Raw genomic sequence first — 21,666 nt, forward strand, 5'->3', positions numbered from 1 at the left:
CAAGTACGTAATACTTTTTATTGTTTCAGTGAATTGAAATGAATAACAATTTTGATGAACAATATATATATATATAATATATATATATATATATATATATATATATATATATATATATATATATATATATATATATATATATATATATATATATATATATATATATATAATATTAAATGTTAAATAGTTTCATTTTTAATTTAATTTATTTGGTGTGAAATATATAATAATTAAGATGAAAAAATCAATTTTTGGTGTGAAATATATAATTATATACTTTTTTTATAGGAAAATCGTTGGCTTGCTTAAAAGGTTTTTATAATGTACAAAGTCAATGTTGGTTCAAATTTAGTATCCCACATTTATTTTATTTATTTTATGCAATATAAAAGGCAATATAAATTATATGCATAGAACATTTCCTAAAATATATTTTTTGAACAAACTAAAAAAATAATATTAAATGTTAATTTATTTCCATTAACATGCCAATAAGAATGATTGTCAAAATCGTATTTTCTATATAAGGTGTGTGCGCTTCTTTTGCCCGTACTATCAAATAATTTTGTCTATTTATTTTTCTTCAATTTTATTTTATACTATTGATTGATTCAATATAAAAGGCAATATAAATCATGCGCATAGAACATTTCGTAAAATATATTTTTTGAACAAACTAACATGTCAATAAGAATGATTGTCAAAATTGTATTTTCTATATAAGGTGTGTTGCTTCTTTTGCCAGTACTATCAAATAATTTTGTCTATTTATTTATTTATTTTTCTTCAATTTTATTTTATACTATTGATTGATTAATTTATTTTGCTTAACGTAACCATTTTTTTATAGGATGTGAGTAAAACTATTGGAAAAGCTCTGCAATACATACAATCGGCGAAAAGCGTGTGATTTATATTAAAGATGTAAATTAGTATTGTTTTTAGTTTCTTAATTAGAAGTATTAGGCGTTCCGTAAAAAAAAAAAAAAAAGAAGTATTAGGCGTTAATGTTATTGCTATCAATGTATCATTTCTATCTTAATATTTACTAGCCATCCACTGTTAATGGTTCTTTTAGTGGTTTATTACTCCAATTTTAGGTAAATTTAAAATTTTAAAAGTTATATATGTTCTATATTCTCTTTAGAAATTTTTACACTTTTTTTTTTGCCCCCTTTTCAAGTTCTGATATTTTTTATTTTGGTTACAAAGTTTTGATATTTAGAATGCATATCTTATTCTATATAATTGTTATTTTTTTATTTGTAAATTCTAATTTATTTATTTTTTGATAATTTGCGAATTCTAATTAGAGTAAACATCACTAAAAATTCCTACAAATTTTTTTGTGTGAATGAATCCCTTCAAATATTGTACCAAAAAAATCCTACGGGTGAGAGTAATTGTTTAAATTAATCAAACTAAATAATAATTATATTATCATTTTTAAAATTAATTAATTTGTATTTATTTTAAATGTATTAAGGCTTAATTATATGTTTAGTCACTTATATTTATTTTAGATTTCAATTTTTCCCTTATGTTTGAAAAGTGTCAAGTTAATCCTTTTAGTCAAACATTTGTTTAAATCATATGTGTAACTAATTTAATTTTTATTTTAACAAAAAAAATAAAAATAAAAGAAAATAAAAAATAAAAAAAGAAAAAAGAAAAATATGTGTAACTAATAAAGTTGCATGCATGAATAACTTAGGAGGGTGACACGTGAAAGTTGTAGACGAAATTAACTCAAAATTTATCAAAAAAGACGAGTTGACATCAATAACGTAAGTGATCAACATATATAAGACCAATTATACAATTAAGATATTTATTTTTATTTTTTGGGTACAATTAAGACATTTATTTACACAATAATAATTAAATATTATTCCAACTCATGTAACAAAAAAAAATATTATTCTAACTCGAAATCATCCTGTGCTTGGCAAAGCACATGTCACCACAAAAGAATATTATTCTAACTCCAAATTTATTAGAGTTTTGAATCAACACAAAAGAACTAAATAAAACTGTAACCATAATATATGTCTATCCTATCAAGAATTATACAACTAACTACACACTTTTTAATATAATATATGTAATGATTCATTTACATGTTCCTAACTTGATCCATTTTTAATTTCGAATTGTTATAGAAATATTTATAAGAGTAAAGAGACCTTTATAGTCTCATTTAAAATCCAGTGTAAAGATTTTTTATTAATGACTCGAATATTCTTTACATACAGTTGTAGTGATTAATTCATTGAGCTGGTTATTAATATAAAGAGTGACAAAATTCTCCATCAAAAGATTTATATAAAAATGGGGTAGCCAAGACTACATATATACATTATCCTCCATCGATGCTCACCTCAAAACTCACGATCTCTAGGTCCCACAAAAAGTGTGGTTGCACCGAATGTAGATGATCATATCGCTAAACAAATTAAAGAGGCTAAAATTACATGATTGAAAGCCGAGAAAAATACAGTTAAACTTATATAAAAGTATCATTATTGATAAGAAAACACAAGAATGGGAGGGGGGGGTGAATTGTGTTTTATGACAAACAAAAACTTTTTCAAGTTTAAGCTTAAAGGCAACGGATAAACACAAAACAAACACAAGAGTAAAGAGATAAATGAGAGAAGACGAACACAGTCAATTTTATACGGGTTCCTCTCACAAAACGAGAGTAGTCCAGTCCCCTTGCACTTCTAATGGATTTCCACTATAATCACACAAAATTACAATTGCTTAAGCATACAGCAAGGGACTTCTACACAATGCTCGAGCACACAGCAAGAGACTTCTCAATATAAATAATAAATAAAGATTGTTGTGATAATGCAAAACACTAATAAAACCTTGGAGCTAAAATACAATGAGTTGAAATAGACTTCAAAGTATTTTTTATGTGAATGAAATTCAAAGGTTCAGAGCTTGGGTGCTTTGTAGTATAAAAAAGAGTGTGCAAAGAATAGATCACGTGTTCGTCAATGATCTCTATGATGGAGTGTTGTTTTTATAGTTGAGTTGCACGCTCCATGCATAGGTGACCGTTGTGCAAAGACATTGTAGCCAGCTGAATTGGACCGACCAGTGTGAATAATATATGTAGTGAGACCACAAATATTGTGTATCGCGAAGTTTTTCAGGTTATTTCTTAACACTATAATATACTATTATTGTTCCTTAAATTTCATCTATTATTATTTGTGTACTTTTTTCTAACTTGGTATTTTTTTTTTACATTTTTTTTTTTGCAGTTCAGACTATTATGAATAACAGATGACTATTATGAAACACGCTTCAATATATGCACATTTATGTTGAAGTTTCAAATAGTGTTGACAATCGTTTTATTTATTATTCGTGTTGAATCGTTTTTTTTATTGGATAAGAAAGAATTTATATTATTTTAAGGTAAATTATGTATAACTGGTGTACACAACCAACAACGGTGATATATATATATATATATATATATATATATATATATATATATATATATATATATATATATATATATATATATATATATATATATATATATATATATATATATATGATCTTTGTGTGAATACTACGGTGTGAATACTACAAATCACAATTTTTCAAATATTTTCTTTTAGTTATTTTAATTGTTATTTATTTACTTGAAATTTTAAAACTAATATTAATTAGTTGTTTCCACGATTATTTGTGATGTGAATTATTTTTTATATTTCAATTTATTCCCTTTTTATTACTCATATTTGTTGTCCGTATAATTTTCTTCAATTTTTTCTTCTTTACTCTATTATTATTATGTTAATCATTTTATGTTCTTCTATTTTTCAGGATTAATTGTGATCATAAAGAAAGAAAGATATGAAGAGAAGATAGAAGTCTTTTTAATCTCAAGGTCACTTTGAGATATGTCACAAAGTCGAAAACAACAATTATTAGATGCATGTTAGTCAAAAAATGGTTTTGAGAAAATGAACTATAAAGTAGTAAAGTACTCTCTCAATAATATATTGTTTTTTTTTTTTTTTTGGTTTATTCAATAATATATTGTTTAATGTAGTCTTAACTAGACAATATTTGTTGTCAAATATTAATTAATAAAATAATTTATGTGTACATCGGCAATTTTTTGGGGTTTTAGACCCAAAAATTTGCATTGTTTTCTCTTCACAAAGCCAAACAAGACATGCTAATGACTCAAGATAATTTAGCAAATTAACGTGAAGAATTGTGCAAGACATTTTTCTTTTCAATATGTGATCTACGCGCAACTGCAATGATTAATCTTTTGAAGTATTTAAAATTTCATATTATTTTTTTGGGTCTTAATTTAAGTAGAACATAAGTAAAGTAGAACATAAGTAAACGGGAATCCTTAGTAATCCATAATTCAAGTAGACCATAAGTAAAGTCTGTCCAATAATCAATTCAATCAAAATTTGAACTCATAATCTTCTAATTAGTTTATCTTTAAGTAAAGTTCATCATCTATTCGATGATGAAATTCACTATCCGTAAGTAAGTAGTTTTTCATATCTATTTTACTTTATATATATATATATATATATATATATATATATATATATATATATATATAAAACTCATATATTAATACATAGGTTTTTTTTTTTTCTTTTTTGCATTTTTACAGGGTCTAATAATTTATTTATTTTTGTAATTTACACGAGGACTATTTTTTTTTTTAATTTATATGGGAACTATATTTATATTCATATATTAATATAGAGACTTATTTTTATTTTGTAATTTATACGGGTCTTTTTTATTTATAATTTATATAGGGTTGTATTTTTACTCATATATTAATTTGAGGACTGTATTTTAGTCATATATTAATAAAAGGCCTATTTTATTTTATTTTTTAGTAATTCATATTAGAAGTTTAGAACTATATTTATAGTCATATATTAATATGATGTCTCATTTAAACTCATATTACTATGAGAGTCTATATTTATAAATTGTCCTTTTTAAAGTTTATAGTCACAGTTTGTGTTTTCCAAATTCGTCTCTAAACCTCAATTTTTCCTCTTTGATACTTTGCTATTCTAATGTTATGATGTTAGTGTTAGAAAGGATTTTGAGTAATAAAGATCACAAGTGATATTGAAGTTCTAACAAAGAGACTAATAACAATGTACTTTTTTTTTTCAATTTATTCACTCAACTCGATTGTCTTTAGATTTCATTAACTTTTTCTTCTTAATTTATTATATTCTTCTTTTACCTTATAATGATTTAATGTCCTATTTTTTTTCTTTTTTTTCTTCAAGTAATGTAAGTCGTAAAGGAAGCTACAAAGAGAAAATTTAAAAGTTTATTTTCAATCTCAAGAATACTTGGAGATGTCTTACGGGGTCGAAAACAACAATTATTGATGAATGGTTATATAAAGACATACGCATACTTTTTATGTAGACTTTTTTATTCTTTATGTAAATGTTAGTTGGATAAGTGGTTATAAGAAGATAAGTGGTTATAAGAAGATGAACTCTAAGTCTCTATAATATATTGAGAACGGGAATCCTTAGTAATCCATAATTCAAGTAGATACATTTGTTGTCAAATGTTCGATATTTATTTTCTTTTAGAGTTTGAATTAATATATGTCTGATTAATATTGTTGAACATGTACTATATTATTTATTCATTTATTATTGTGATATGGCTATAACTTGAAATTAATTGCTAAAGAAAACCAATACTATTTCAAGGTGAAACTTGCAAATGACGTGTATATGCTAAATGTTGTGCAAAATATAGAAGAATCAACAGTTTTTTCTGCACAATAGTAAAAAAAAAATTCCCGCAAAATTCCCGCCAACTTGAAAATGATTTGAAGAATTTGTGTTTAATATAGATTGAAATGGTGCTTCTTTTAAATGGAAAAACTCTTGAGAAGTACAAGCCTATGCCACATCCATATCATACCGGTATGTCGACCTTCACAAATATGTTTATCGTAGATGCCCTTAATTATGATAGGACTGAATTGGCAAAGACACATGCTTCTCTATTATCCATGTTGACCAGTGAGCAGAGGGATGTATATGATAAGATTATGGAATCTGTTCTTTCAGGTTACGGTCATTTCTTTTTCTTATATGGTTATGGGGTACTGGAAAAACATTTATATAGAAAACATTGTCTGCTGTCGTTAGATCAAAATGGTTAATTGTATTAAATGCAACTTCTAGCAGAATTGCATCACTGTTATTACCGGGTGGAAGAACTGCACACTCAACTTTTGGAATCCCTATTAAAATTAATGAGTTGTCTACATCCAACTTTAAGGATAGTCTACAGGAAGAGCTAATTTGTGAAGCCAAGTTGATAGATTTTTGCGAGATATTATGAAAAAGAAACATTCGCTCAACAAGTACAAACCGTTTGGTGGTATAACAATGGTTCTTGGCAGTGATTTTAGACAGATATTACCTGTAATCAGGAGAGGGTCAAGACAAGATATTGTTTCTTTGGCAATTAATTCTTCGAAATTATGGGCTCATTGTACTGTAATGCGACTTACTGTGAATATGAGATTGGGTGCATCATCTATACCGGCTGGACAAAAAGAAATTGCAGAATTTGGTAAATGGATACTATCAATTGGTGACAGTGATGACAATGCAGATGAAGATGGTCAGAGCAATATTAAAATCCCTGAAGATTTGCTTATAACTGATACTACAAATCCGTTGATGTCTTTGGTCGATTTTGTATATCCAAACTTTCTGGATAATATTAACGATCCAAATTTTTCATCTAAAAAAAAACAATCCATTTTTTTTTCAAGAAACGGGAATTCTTGCCCCGACTCTCGAATCAGTTGAGTATGTTAATGATTATCTTATGTCATTGATTCCCGGCGATGAGAGAGAATATTTAAGCTCTGACTCCTGGGTTCGATCAGATGAAAATTCAGAGGTTCAAGGAGATTGGTTCACAACATAATTTTTGAATGATATCAAGGTTTCGGGGATTCCTAATCACAAATTAAAACCAAAAGTGGGATGTCCTGTTATGCTCCTGAGAAACATTAATCAGACAAATGGTTTATGTAATGGTACGAGGTTAACAGTGACCCAACTAAGAAAGAAAAGTATAAGTGCTACGGTCATTATAGGAAAAAATACGGGTGATAAAATATTTATTCCTAGATTTAATTTGCTACCAAGTGATCCTGGTCTACCATTTAAATTTAAGCGTAGACAATTTCCAATAACTCTTTGTTTTGCAATGACCATCAATAAAAGTCAAGGTCAATCTTTATCTCATGTAGGCATTTATCTCGCGTGTTACATCTAGAAAGGGATTGAAGTTGTTGATTTTGGATGAAGATAATAATATTTGTAGTGAGACTACAAATGTTGTGTATCGGGAAGTTTTTCAGAACGTATAGAGATTTCTAAACTTTTCAGGTTAGTTCTTAACATTATAATATACTATTATTGTTTCTTAAATTTCATCTATTATTATTTGTGTACTTTTTTCTAACTTCATTTTTTTTTTACATTTGTTTTTTGCAGTTCAGACTATTATTAATAACAAATTACTATTATGAAACACGCTTCAATATATGCACATTTATGTTGAAGTTTCAAATAGTGTTGACAATCGTTTTATTTATTATTCATGTTGAATCATTTTTTTTTATTGGATAAGAAAGCATTTATATTGTTTTAAGGTGAATTACGTATAAGTGGTGTACACAACCAACAACAGTGATATAAAAATAACTTTCATTGATATTATGCGAAGGTGTATCGAGATGTGTGAGCCCATGTAGCACAAATCTGTTATTACTTCAAATGAGATTCACCGTTTGATGATATATTTTTGTTAATGGTGTCAATAAATTATAAGTTTGGTTTCCTAAATATTGACCATTAGTTTAGATATCACGAAAAGAAATTGTATGAGTTGTTTGATTTTGTAAAAATTGACCATTGTTTTTCATCATATGTTTTTTGTTATTTTATTCATCATAGATTTTATTTATGTTATAAAAAAAAATAAGTAAATTTTTACCCCCGTGCTTGGCACGGGTCTCATACTAGTATGAGTACATACATTACATAATTTCTATTGAAGTTCTCAAAGGTTGCCTCATAGGAAAACATGCTCTCACAAGTTGTCACATAGATTATGATAAATGAGAGGATGCCACATATGAAAGTGATCAAGAGAGAGAAACTCCTAAACATATAAATAATAGATAAGCAAAATTTAACTAACTCTAGGTATATAATACTAGTTTATTTTCAAAATATACTTTAATTAATTTATATTATTTTTTAATAACTCGCCTAATGTTATGGAACAAGTTTTCATGAAGGTTAATCCAATATATATTCATACTAATAAAAGGATAAATAAGTATTAAAATATATGTATGCAGTTTGGTCTGGTTTGGATCGATTTTGAAAAATCAAACTGAAATTCGATCTAGCGATTTTCTCAAACGGACATCCAAAACATCCAAAAATATTCAGTTTTTTACGGTTTTCGATTTTTTTGAATTGATTTACGATTTTTATTTGAATTGGTTTGAATTTGAGCACGCACGACATGAATTAAAACACGGCAGGGAGTGTTGGAATTTTGAGAATTATTCAACAAATTTTCTGTTTAATTGAGATGGATTGGAATCATGGCCAGTCCGACACATTTTGAGGTCAGTGGCAAATTAAAAATCGAGACCCTTTAAAAGATAAAAGATTTTAGTAAAATTGGGTCGTATCTGACCACACGTAATATTTCACACAAACCAATACTTAAATACTCCATCCGTCTTAAAATATAAACAAAAGTTGGTCAACAAAAGTGAATGTATTTGGTCCAAATCTTTAGTCAAATACATCAAATTTTTTTGACGCATTTTTACTTATATTTTGGAACGGAAAAAATATACTACTTAGCAAATGTTTTAGAAATACCTAACAAACCAATTTTGAACCCATTATTTTTGAGACGATGCGTGAAGGGCCGTGTTGCCCTTGCTCAATGCCGGCGCTGATTGGAATTTGAGAGGTTAAAGTTTATTATTCATGCTGAGGCAAATAAGTTCGATTCAAATTAACCATTTGTTGTTAGCACATTGTAGATGAGACTACTCCTAAGGTACGTATTTTTTTTTCGGTAAGGTCCTCAGGTACGTATGATATTACGATGAAAATACTTGCACGGCAAATCGACAAATAATGACACACGAGTTTTTTTTTTCTTTTTTTTCTAAAGCAAAATAAATGACACACGAGTTATATGAATGAAGATTGAACTAATTTGCACTCCCATACTTCTAATTTACGTGTATACATTTATCCATATGATCATCAACACAATCCACACACAGAATGGGTATATATGCCTCTGACAAACATACAATTATCTTTATTATCCCTGTACACTTTGTCACCACCTATATATATGCATGCATCAATCTATTTCAAAAATCAAATTCATAATTTCACAAAATATAACTATGTATCATTAATTGACGTGTGTCAGCATGGTATTCCATGCAATAGTATATTTCTAATTTTATAGAGTAGATAGGTTTCATTGTTTGATTTCTCTTTTTCCTCTCTAATAAAAACATTTTCTTTGCGCATTTAGACGCCTAAAACACCACTATCTAATTTTATGACACATGTTGCGCCAAAAAATAACGTTTTCACTATTTTCATTCTTTTTTCTTCGCAATTTCGATTGGAATAATAATGTTCCTAGAATTATATAAAGCCTCCGTTCAATCAACATAATTCCCCACTATATGTCCTACATGTTACATTCTAATATCATAACTAGAAGTTTAGTTTGGTAGATTGAATAAAGTTGGTTACAACTAACTAAGTGAGTTAGTTACAACCAAGTTAGTTAGTTTGTAAGGAAGTTTGTTACTTGCTTTCAAAGCAAGTGTGCTTTTAGATTGTATAAATAAGGATCATGTGTATCACTTGTAATACAACTTTTACATGGCCCAGTAGTGGAAGAATAAAAATTTTATTTTCTCTTCTTTAGCAATCTCGAGTATTCTTCTTCTTCCTCATTCGAAGTTCACTCATCTATTTCGAAGCACAGTTGCTCGAAACAGAGTTCATGCTCATAGGCTTGCCTTGAGCCTATGCAAGTTGTGCAGCGTGTGTGTGTGTGTTTGATGCTTCTTGCTGCGCCAACAATTGACATCGAGAGCCTGGTTCAATTACAGAGAAACACGAGTGAATTGTGAGGGAAAATTAATTGGGAAACACTGAGTGAGTTGTGTGCATTGATTTCTTGAAGAATCAAGATGAAAACTCATGGTTTTGGAACCAATATTATGGTTCTTGATGGAAAGAACTAGGATAGGTGGAATGCATTGATGAAATCTCTGTTTGGAGCTCAAGATTGTCTTGATGTGGTTATGAAGAGTTGGTAGAGAATCCAACAAATGAACAGAGGAATGCATTCAAAGAGAACAAGATGAAAGATTGCAAAACCTTGTTCTACATTCAACAAAACTGTGATGCTCAACACTTTGAGAAGATTGCTAAATCAACAAAATCTAAAGAGGCTCGAGATATTCTTGAAAGCTATCATGATGGTGGAGCCAAAGTAAAGAATGTGAAGTTGTAGGCATATAGAAGAGAGTATGAGTCGATGGTGATGGAGGAAGATCAAAAGGTAAGTGATTACTTCTCGATACTTCTTGCACTTGTGAATCAAATGCAAAACTGTGAGAGAATATCACTGATGAAATGGTAGTTGAGAAAGTTTTAAGGTCTTTAACTCCAAGTTTCGACTATGTAGTAGTGGCTATAGAATATTCGAAAGATACAACCACTACGAAAATTGAGAAATTACAAAGTGCTTTAGAAGCACATGAGATCAAAGTGCTTAGTAGAGGTTCAGAGAGATCAAATCAACAAGCCCTACAGGCTCAAGCCAACAAAAAAGATGATAGTAGCAAAAACTACAAAAAGAAAGGAAAAGGTAGTTGGGAAAATGATGACAAGTCCAAGATATATGATAAACATGAATCTTCTAAAGAAGAAGGGTTTGTCAAGAATCAAAATAAGAAGAAGAGGGACTTTGATAAGAGTAAGGTAAAATGCTATAATTGTGAAAAATATGGTCACTTTGCTAATGAGTGTTGGTACAAGGAGGACCAACAAGAAGCCAATGCAGTAGAAGAAAGTGATGCTAATGCCGTGTTGATGATGGCTACTACTTGTGATGATAATGTGAAAAGTGAAGAATGGTATCTTGACTCAGGGTGCTCGAATCATATGACACCACACAGAGAATGGTTAACCAACTTTAATGCAAGCAAGAAGACAAGCATAAGGTTGGCTGACAATAGCAAACTAGCATCACAAGGTACTGGTAACATTGTCATCAGAAACAAAAATGGTAGAAAAGTGATAATTGAGGAGGTATTGTATGTGCCAAAGATGAAGTGTAATTTGCTTAGCTTAGGTCAATTGGTGCAAAAAGGGTTCTCAGTGAACATGAAAGATAATGCACTGAAGCTGTTCGACAAAATGAAGAGTTTGGTTTTGATGTGCAATTTGTCAAAGAACAAGACCTATAAATGCAACATTGCAATTGATGCTATGATGTGCCTGGCTACAACAACGAGTGAAGATGTTGAAGCATTATGGCACAAAAGGTATGGTCACTTGAATTTTAGGAGCTTGAGTAATTCGAATTCTAAGGAATTTGTGATTGGCTTGCCTAAAATTAATATTAGAAATGAAATTCGTGAAGAGTAAGCACAGTAGAAATTCATTTGTATCTGATATGCCTAAGAGAGCTAGTGCAACCTTACAAGTGATTCATTTAGATATTTGTGGTCCCTTTGAAGTGTTGTCATTGGGAGGAAGCAAGTATTTCATCACTTTTGTTGATGAATATACAAGAATGTTGTGGCTGGATACAATAAAGCCTAAGAGTGAAGCTTTAGATGTGTTCAAAAAATTTAAAGTCTTAATTGAAAAAGAAAGTGATAAATCAATCAAGAATTTAAGGACAGATGTGATAGTGAATAAGGCTGAGAAATGGAAGTAGGAGACAAATTCTGTGTACAAAGATGAGGTTCAATATAATCATATCTCTCTAGATTCAAGTGATGAATCAGATGGAGAAGAGGGTTATGAAGAAGTCGAACCAGTCAATGGTGGTGATCAAAATCAAGGTATCAATCATGAAGTAGACATGCACAGTTCAAGTGATGGTGATGATAGAATTCATCTGTCAGCAAGGCTTCAGAGAATAAAGCATGTACCAGCCAGATCGAATGATTGTGAAATTACTCATGACAGTGCAGTTAATGATAAAGGTGAGCTAATTCATTTTGCACTTCGAGTTAACTCTAAACCGGTGAATTTCAGAGATGCTTTGAAAAGTATGAGTGGAAGAAGGCTATGGAAGAAGAGCTTAAGTCGATCGAAAAGAATCACACTTGGAAGCTAGTTGCCTTGCCAAACAAGAAGAAGAAAATAGATGTGAAGTGGGAGTTCAAAGTGAAACTGAACTCTGATGGAAAAAATACAGTGATAATTTGCCCATATGTTGATGACTTGCTCATAACTAGAAGCAAAGCCAGTGAAATCGAAGAGCTGAAGTGTAAGCTAAAATCAGAGTTCGGAATGACTAATCTAGGCAAGTTATCATATTTCCTAGGAATGAAATTTGTAAAAGTGCAAGATGGAATAGTGATGCATCAACAAAAGTACATTGGTGAGTTACTAGAAAAATTCGAAATGAATGGCTGCAATCCAATTTCGAATCCATCCGAGACAAATACTAAACTTAATGAGTGCAGCAATGAAGAGAAGGTTGACTCAACAATGTTTAGACAAATGGTTGGTACTTTGAGGTATGTGTGCAACAGCAGGCCATATATTTGCTACTCAGGGAGTGTGATTAGCAAATTCATGCATGATACTAGAAAATCTCATTTGGTAGCTACTAAAAGGATCTTTAGGTATCTTAAAGGTACTTGCTATTTCCTTATGGCACTAGCAATAAAGAATATACTTTAATTGGATATTCAGATAGTGATTGGTGTGGAGACATAATTGATCGAAAGAGTACATCAGGCTATGTCTTCAAGCACAATAATGTTGTAGTTTCATGGTGCACAAAGAAACAGCCAGTGACTGCACTTTCATCATGTGAAGCTGAGTATATTGCAGGGACCTTTGCAACTTTCCAAGTGATATGGCTTGATTCAGTGATGAAGGAGTTAGGGTGCGAAGTGAAGAAACCACTCAAGCTTCGAGTTGATAACAAGTCTACAATCAGCTTAGCAAAGAATCCAATCTCCCATAGGAGAAGTAAGCATATAGAGACCAAGTTCCATTTCGTTAGAGAGCAAGTGGCAAATGGAATGGTTGAAATTCAGTATTGTCCAACAGAAGAGCAACTAGCAGATGGCTTTACAAAAGCATTGAAATTGGACAGATTTGAATACTTAAGGAAGAAGCTTGGTCTGATAAAAATTTGAATGTGTGTTCTAGTTATGAAATTAAGGGGAAGTGTTAGATTGTAATATCATAACTAGAAGTTTAGTTTGTTAGATTGAATAAAGTTGGTTACAACTAACTAAGTGAGTTAGTTACAACCAAGTTAGTTAGTTTATTAGGAAGTTTGTTACTTGCTTTCAAAACAAGTGTTCTTTTAGATTGTATAAATAAAGATCATGTGTATCACTTGTAATACAACTTTTACATGGTCCAATAGTGGAAGAATAAAATTTTTCTTTTCTCTTCATTAGCAATCTCGAGTATTCTTCTTCTTCCTCATTCGAAGTTCACTCATCTATTTCGAAACACAATTGCTCGAAACAGAGTTCATGCTCCTAGGCTTGCCTTGAGCCTATGCAAATTGTACAGTGTGTGTGTTTGATTCTTCTTGTTGCGCCAACAATACCTAGTACTCTCCACTCGAAATATGTAGCTCCTATTGAGTTGTTGGCTATTTTTTATTTTTTATTTTTTTTTATCTTTATTTTTTTTTCAAATGTATAGACAATAATTGTTTGCTAGTTGCTTTCTTTTTCTTTCTTTATTTTTCTTTTTCATTTAAAACCTTATGGTTTGATCCGGTAAAAAAAAATTATGGTTTGATCTGGTTGAAAATTAGTTGTTTCAATTCCTGCCCAAAAATAATAATTAATTGGTACACACAAAATTATCATTTCAATTTGGAATTTTAAACAGAAGTTACAAGTTGTAAGTTTCTAATGTAATAGTATTTTAACACTTGTAATTGTGACTAGAGAAATTACACTTTTTGTTCCCGTAAGCTTAACTCAGTTGGCAGGGATATCACACTAGTGATTTATCATATGTGCAGGAGTCAGAATTTAAACCCCAAATTTTCAATTTATTCACATTTAATGTGATTTTCTAGCCACTAGACTACTTGATAACAAAAAATATTACACCGTTTAGTCAAGGAAATTAGACTTCATAAATATCTGTTGATTATAAAGTATTTAATGGGCCATATGCCTGTTAGAAGTATCTAGCAACTTACGTGGGCCGGGAAATATGGGCCCAACAATGAAAGAAGATCTCCCTTTTACGGTAGAAGACATGACTTGGCACGATAAACTTAGGGCATGTTTGTTTGTTTTTTTTTAAAGCCAGCAAGATATAACTTAAATAAGCAAAATCGATATATTCAAAGCATAAGGAAGGAGTACAAAGCATAGAAAAATACACAAAGTTCATAAATAAAATAGAGCACTAAAAATCCAAAAAGGTGCTATTCTAAAAAAGAGTAAAATCTGTTGTCTATTTGCTTATCAGAATGAAAATCACTTTTTCTAGAAAAAACCGTGATGAAAATAATTTTTTGAAGAAATTATTCAAAATAGTTTTTGTTCTTACGTAAAAAATGAAATTTGAGAATATGTATATTTGTGAAAAAAAAAGAATGTATCATTTTTCATGTGTATGATGTCTAAGAGTCCGTTTGGCCTGACTTTTTTAACTCTTTTTTATAGCTTATGCAAACAGCTTATGTAATTTTTATATATTATTATAAGTTTGTCAAGGTAGTTTATGATAAAATAGTTTATAAAATTACAATTTTCACTAGTGTGAACTTATAAAATAGCATAAAACATAATTTATATTGCATAAGCTCTAAAAAAATGCTGGGCCAAACGAGCCCTAAGAATAGTGGAGGAAATAGTGAGGGAGTGGTTGAGAGAATAGGGGAACTAATGGAGGAAGTAACGGGAGCTGTCCCATGTGCCATGTGCCCCTATTTTTTTCCGGACCTATCTCCCCTTTGACGTGACTAGGTATCGCCTTTATCAGATAAGGTAGGAAGACCAAGTCCTTTGAACGGGTCCCTATTTTTTTCAGGACTACCTCGTCTCTTGGCATGACTGAGTCTTTACCTTACTGAAGAGTCACACATGCTTTGAGTCTATGACAAAAATAAGGAATCAGACCCATTCTAAAATTTTTGGGTCTTGCTCAAAGCAGTTTCCCGTTTCAAACAATTTATAATTTTTTTCTTCGTTTTCACATTTTCTTTTAAAGAAAATTATAACAAGGAGATGATTTTTTTTTTTTTAAAATTTATTTTGGAACAAACATGCTTTTAGCTAAAATCCATTGGGAAGTTCCTTCCATGAGTCAATATTGCATTAAAATCCTCAGGTATTCCTGCGAATTATTTGCCGCAGAAAAAATTACAGGTAAACTACAAATTTCTAATAGTGTAGTTAGTCTAATAATTGAATTTCTCTTCAAGTGTGCTTGTGGTGGAATGATCCGAGATGAGTCGGGAGCTTGAATTGGTGGTGTGTGGTATGGAACTTAGGGTCGGGTCGATGTAGGTACTCATGGCTGAACTATGGGGCCACACTGCCCTCCAACTGGTGTGGGATAAAGGTTATCATTTTGTTTCTTTGAAGTTCGACTTAACAATGACTGTTTCCTTGATAAATCAGGGGTGTCCTTCATGTCATCTCCCTCATGTACATGAGTGAGTTGAATTATCTCCCTCATTAATCGCCTTAAAATAAAGAATTGACAAGTTCAAATCTCACACATTTATAGATAGGCAAATCAAGTTATTAACTGACTTGCAAATTATGCTCTATTGATATCTACGTGTTCCCTTCTATGGTTCTACTTAGCTACCCCGCCTCCGGTGATAATGTACTTTGGTCACAAAATTTTGATAATGGGCTTGCAACAAAAGCTACAAACAATGCTGGTAATTATTAATTGATTAATCACCTTCACTTGAACTATTTATTGAACGTATGTCTAAAAAGTTCTAAAAGCCTAATTGAGAAAAGTTGATAGACATGAAAAGTTGTTTTAGGCATCCCTACTAAACACTGTTCCAACTAAATCGACAATGAATTAGTTAATGGTTCCAACTTCCAACAAACTCGACACTCTTCCATGATTCATTGGTTTATTTTTCTTAATTTCTTCCACTTTGATATTGGCTACATACCCCATGTGGAAGAATTGAGCCCCTCCAATTTATATGCAAACAAATTAAATAATAAAGGCTTCATTATGTTGTCTACGTTTCTCAAAAGAAACATTATCTACAAAATACTACTAATATTATTAAGCTACTTTATATTCCTCCATGATACATACCCCCTCCATAACAATATATAAGCAAAAATCATTTTTTTAGGTTCATTGTATATTTAATGTATTTGGTCTATATTATAAGTTAGATACATTAATTATGCAATGAATCTAAAAAGATGATTTTTGCTTATATATTGTCACGGAGGGAGTACTAGAATATTAGGCAAAGATAGGATGTGGATCTCTCCCGTGTTTTTCAAACTGCTACTTCTCCTGTGTAAATTGGAACCGTTGGATTATTATTTCCACCTTTTGTCTCTAAGATTGATCAAACTATCGGTAACAAAGCAGGATAGACATGCACTTTTTTGTTCTGAACAAATATTTCTAAACTTTCCCTTAATAATTTAAGGATATTTATCCAACAACTAACGAGAACAAATATTTCAATACATGTATATGTATATGTGTGGCTTGTTCTCATTGATGGTTCGATAAACACTTACTTTTAAAATTACCACGGGATAGAGTAGACCAATATCATCATCACCGTCTTTATCAATATCAACTGCAATAGCTATATTATTTGTTTGTTTGTTCCTCTCTTTTTCTTGAAGGGGCCGTCCAAACTTTTTAGAACGCCGCCTCATACCACAAATCAAAATTTATAACATCTATGAATAGAGAATCAAATATTCCATCATGTGAATTGTGATACGATACGATTCAATTCTATGGATGATGTGAATGTAACGAATTACATAAGATTTTTGTATAATTCGGGTATTTAGATGTTGACATTTTTATTCGAATTAAAGAATCAATAATATACAACTAATGTGAGTAGTAGTGGTGTGTACTATAGGCAAATAGTAATAGACAAATTGAATTAATTAAGGTGCATATTTTTCTGGTTAGTTTAAATAGCGTGAAAGCTAAGGCAACGCATATATAGATAATGTTCCATAAATGACTGGCCCTGCTTGCCATTTGTTGTTGTGTTTTGGCTTAGGTGAAGTGAAACTCATTTTCAAATATTTTGTATCATTTGTTCTTATAAGTGCCTTACCACGTGGGTGGTAATTAAGTGGAATCTCATACTGTATACAGAAAGGAAAATAATGGCATTTTATAGCTTTTCTTATAATGCTTATTACGTGAATGTTGGCTTAATGAAAATTTAGATCAATTTTTAACTGGTGTACTAGTTATAACCAAAAGTTTATACCAATCCAAAAATTAGGTCAGGAAAATTATGAATTTCTTGCTAGCATATATTATGTCTAGTTTGTAGATCTAGTTTCACTATAATACGTACGTAAGTGAATTCAAAGGACGTCACTAATATCGTGTTAATCTTTTTAGTATTCAAAATTGTTTTTGAGGGTTTTTTTTGGGCTTGAAAGGAAGGAGGGGTATGTGCAAATTCGTTTTGTACTACTAGTATTTTGAATCCATGAAATACATGAGGAGAAATTCGTCAAAACTCAAAAGAGTTTACGTTAGTTTTTTTTTTTTGACACAAGAGTTCACGTTAGTTATGATTTATAAATTTTTATCACCAATTAATGAATAACAATGATATTTAAGTATTAACTGTATAAAAAAAACGATATTTAAGTATTACATTAGACATACATCAATGTTGTGTGTCAACTAGTAAGCATATTTTTTTTTTATTTTTTTTTACGCAAAACATATATTTAGAGCTAAATTAACATAGAATAATCAAAACACATCGATAATGTTATAAAAATCAATGTGAATGAATGCATGTTATTTTATATATATATATATATATATATATATATATATATATATATATATATATATATATATATATATATATATATATATATATTATGGAATGTCATAATTTGGGTAGAGTATACACATAACACATCTACATGACAACCTTCATGCTAAAAAATACAAATAAATGTATCCATAGATATGTAATTATATGAAATAGATGTTGTACGACAAATATGCAATTTTTTTTTTTGACACAAATATGCAAAAAAAAATTAAAATTGAAAAATTTGAGATTAATTTTTGACAAAACCAATTTTTTTTTGAGTTATTATGATATAGGCATGAAATTTTCACCACCATTTAGTGGTAAATACAAAATATTCTTCGTCAGGGGAATATGTCGGGCACACAAAGTAAGTTTTGTTTTTATTGTATTTTTTCATACGCAAGAATTATGAATCGAACCTCTTTAAGAAGTTCAAGATCCTTACCAATTTAACTAATTGATCCTAGACAAATGAAATTAATTTCTAACCTAGTGTAGAATTCACATCTAAAACATCACAATCTCAAAAAAATGTTTTGAGGGTGTTTTAGGCTTGAAATGAATGAGGGATGTGTGCAGATTTGTTTTGTGTTAGATTAGATAAGATCCCTTTTGTGGGTGTCATTATCGAACCAAAAAGAGGCCCCTTCATCAAAATATAGACCATAAAATTAAGGGTCATGTTAACTTGTGCCCTAAGGGCACATGTTAAGCTACCTAAAAATAGAAATATAGCATTTAATGATACAAAGAATTTAATGTTTAGATAATTAAATACACCACAAGTTCAATAATTTTTTTCCACATTTATCTTCTTAACATGTGCCCTTAAGGGCACAAGTTAACATTCTCCTAAAATTAATGTAAAAACATACGCAATTAAAGTAGACAAAGAAGAGTGTGTATAAGGTCTCTCAACCTGAGTACAAATAAACCCCACTTTAGCAATTAAATATAGTTGTGGTTTTATGTCAACCAAAACAATATAATTGACACATTGGCCATACACACTATTGTGGGATGTTTGGTTTATGCCCACATACTGTTGGGACTAACATATTGCATGAATAGTGATCATGCTTAATTTTAATCTTTTTGGACATGAAAGGGACCAAATCAATTTTGATAAATACAACATCACATGATTGCCTCTATTATTGTGACTTAATCCTCTTAGGCAACTTATTTGTGGTCCTTGAAATGGTTGAGGACAATGGTGTGAAAGTGAGTGTGTGACCCCCTTGAGACTTGAATGTTTGTATTAATTAACAAGCCTAAATTGTTTTTATCCCCATAATAATCCGCATACCTCAGTCCCATAGTCACTAATTTGCTTCGGTACGTGGTACGAATTTGGATACGCGTGACGCAGTCGGAAACGGTCACGTTAAGAAAAGAACAGGGGAAACCTGCTCTAATACCAACTGACGCAGTCGGAAGTGATCAGTTGGTATCAGAGCAGGTTTCTCCAGTTCTTTTCCTAATGTGACCACTTCCAACTGCGTCAGTATACTAAGTACGTGGAGATATACATAGTCGGTACGCTATTTTGGTACATGGTACATTCTAGTATACAAAACGGTACACAATAAGTTAGTAAAAAATAATCAGTTGAAAATCCAATATATAATAAAAAATAGGCTTAATTGCACATTTGGTCCCTTATATTTATTTTAGGTTTCAAGTTGGTCATTTATATTTTAAATTTTTTCAAGTCAGTCCCTTAAGTTAGCAACATTTCTATTAGTTAGTCCCTTCCGTTATTTTTTTTTACCAACACCGTTTGTTTTTTACATGTGGCTAACAACAACCCCACATGAACAAACACCTGGAATTTTTAATCCAATCATATGCCATGTAATTGTCAATTAATTAAAATAAAACAAAAAATAAATATAAAAGAATTATAGGGGATAATCAGAATTAGGGTTTTGCGTTTTCTGGGATAGTGAGAGCGACAGAGAGTAGTGCGTTTTCTGGGAAAATTGACCGCAACGACGAAGCTATACAACATAGTAGCTATACAATGAAGCTAGGCGAAGTCATTTCTAGTATGTTTCCTTGATGATTCTCTAATGTTTAAAGTCATTGTTCGTAGTTGTTTTGGTCGATTAGCGTTCTCTAAGTTTTTGTTTAATATGTGCTTGTTTTTAAATTGTAGTTCCAAAAGTTGTAAAATCCTGAAAAATTCATATATATGGGATGTTAACTAGTTAAGTAGCTAACACAGTTTTTCATTTAAGTAAAAAATAATATAAAATCTTGAAAATTGCATGTATAGAGGTGTCAGTTAATTCGCTACTTAAATATAGCAAAAAAGTAAAAATAGACACAAGCAGGGTGCCAAGAAAATCTAATAAAAATATCTCCATTAGCCATCAAAATTGCTTTTGGCTTGGCAACTAATAGTTTTTAATTAAGACTAAAAGACAACTAATAAATGGTTTTATATAATTGTATAACAACTTGGGCCTTGATAAGACTGGGTCTCCATATTTGAACTTCAAGTTGCCCAAAAGAAGAACCAAGGCCAAGTAATGAAAATAATACAGAAGCATACAAAATGCAAGAAAAAACACAAATATTTTAATTATAAATTATAAACTTATAAAAGCAATAGCATGTATCACCAACATAACTGTAGTAAATTATCTAACAAAAAATATTGATAGATATTTAATAGTTTTGGTTGGATCATCTCCTTCACTCTCCTCTCAATCTCTCTCTTCATTAAAAAGGTTTAAAATAATAATGAGAGAGAGTGAGATTAAGAGTGAGATAGAGAGGATGGAGAGAGAATGAGAGGATCCAGATCCTTAATAATTACAAATGAATAAAGATTGAACAAAAAAACGAAGACATCTACCAAATGAAGTTAACGTGAAAAATCTGCCAAAAAAGAGAATGATAATAAAAAGAAAAGTATTGTGACATGATGTCGTCACTTGAAAGAGAAAATAGTACTAAGTGCTTGTTTGATATTGGGTGAATTTGATAAAATTATAATCAACTTAAATAAGAAGGGTCTAAAGAGAATTCAAGGGCCTAAAGAGTATATTAAAGGGCCTAAAGAGAATTCATCAACTTAAATAACAACAAAGAAGGCCCAAAATGAGTCCGCCACCTGATTGCTTTTCTATTCAATACTTCCGGTCAGCTAGATAAGGATGAAATTTTCTTTTGCCATCCTACCAATTTTTTTCGTACGCCCTACAAAATTACCAAAATAAACATCTTCCTTTGCACGTTCTCTACTTA

General features: G+C 30.3%; 1 pseudogene; it reads left to right on the top strand.

Annotated features, from left to right (window-relative positions):
* Positions 1–2,331: 2,331 nt before the first annotated feature.
* Positions 2,332–7,627, top strand: LOC123895833 (annotated as a pseudogene).
* Positions 7,628–21,666: the final 14,039 nt, after the last annotated feature.

The sequence above is a fragment of the Trifolium pratense genome, linkage group LG7 (assembly GCF_020283565.1).
Source record: "Trifolium pratense cultivar HEN17-A07 linkage group LG7, ARS_RC_1.1, whole genome shotgun sequence".
NCBI classification, from domain to species: Eukaryota; Viridiplantae; Streptophyta; class Magnoliopsida; order Fabales; family Fabaceae; genus Trifolium; species Trifolium pratense.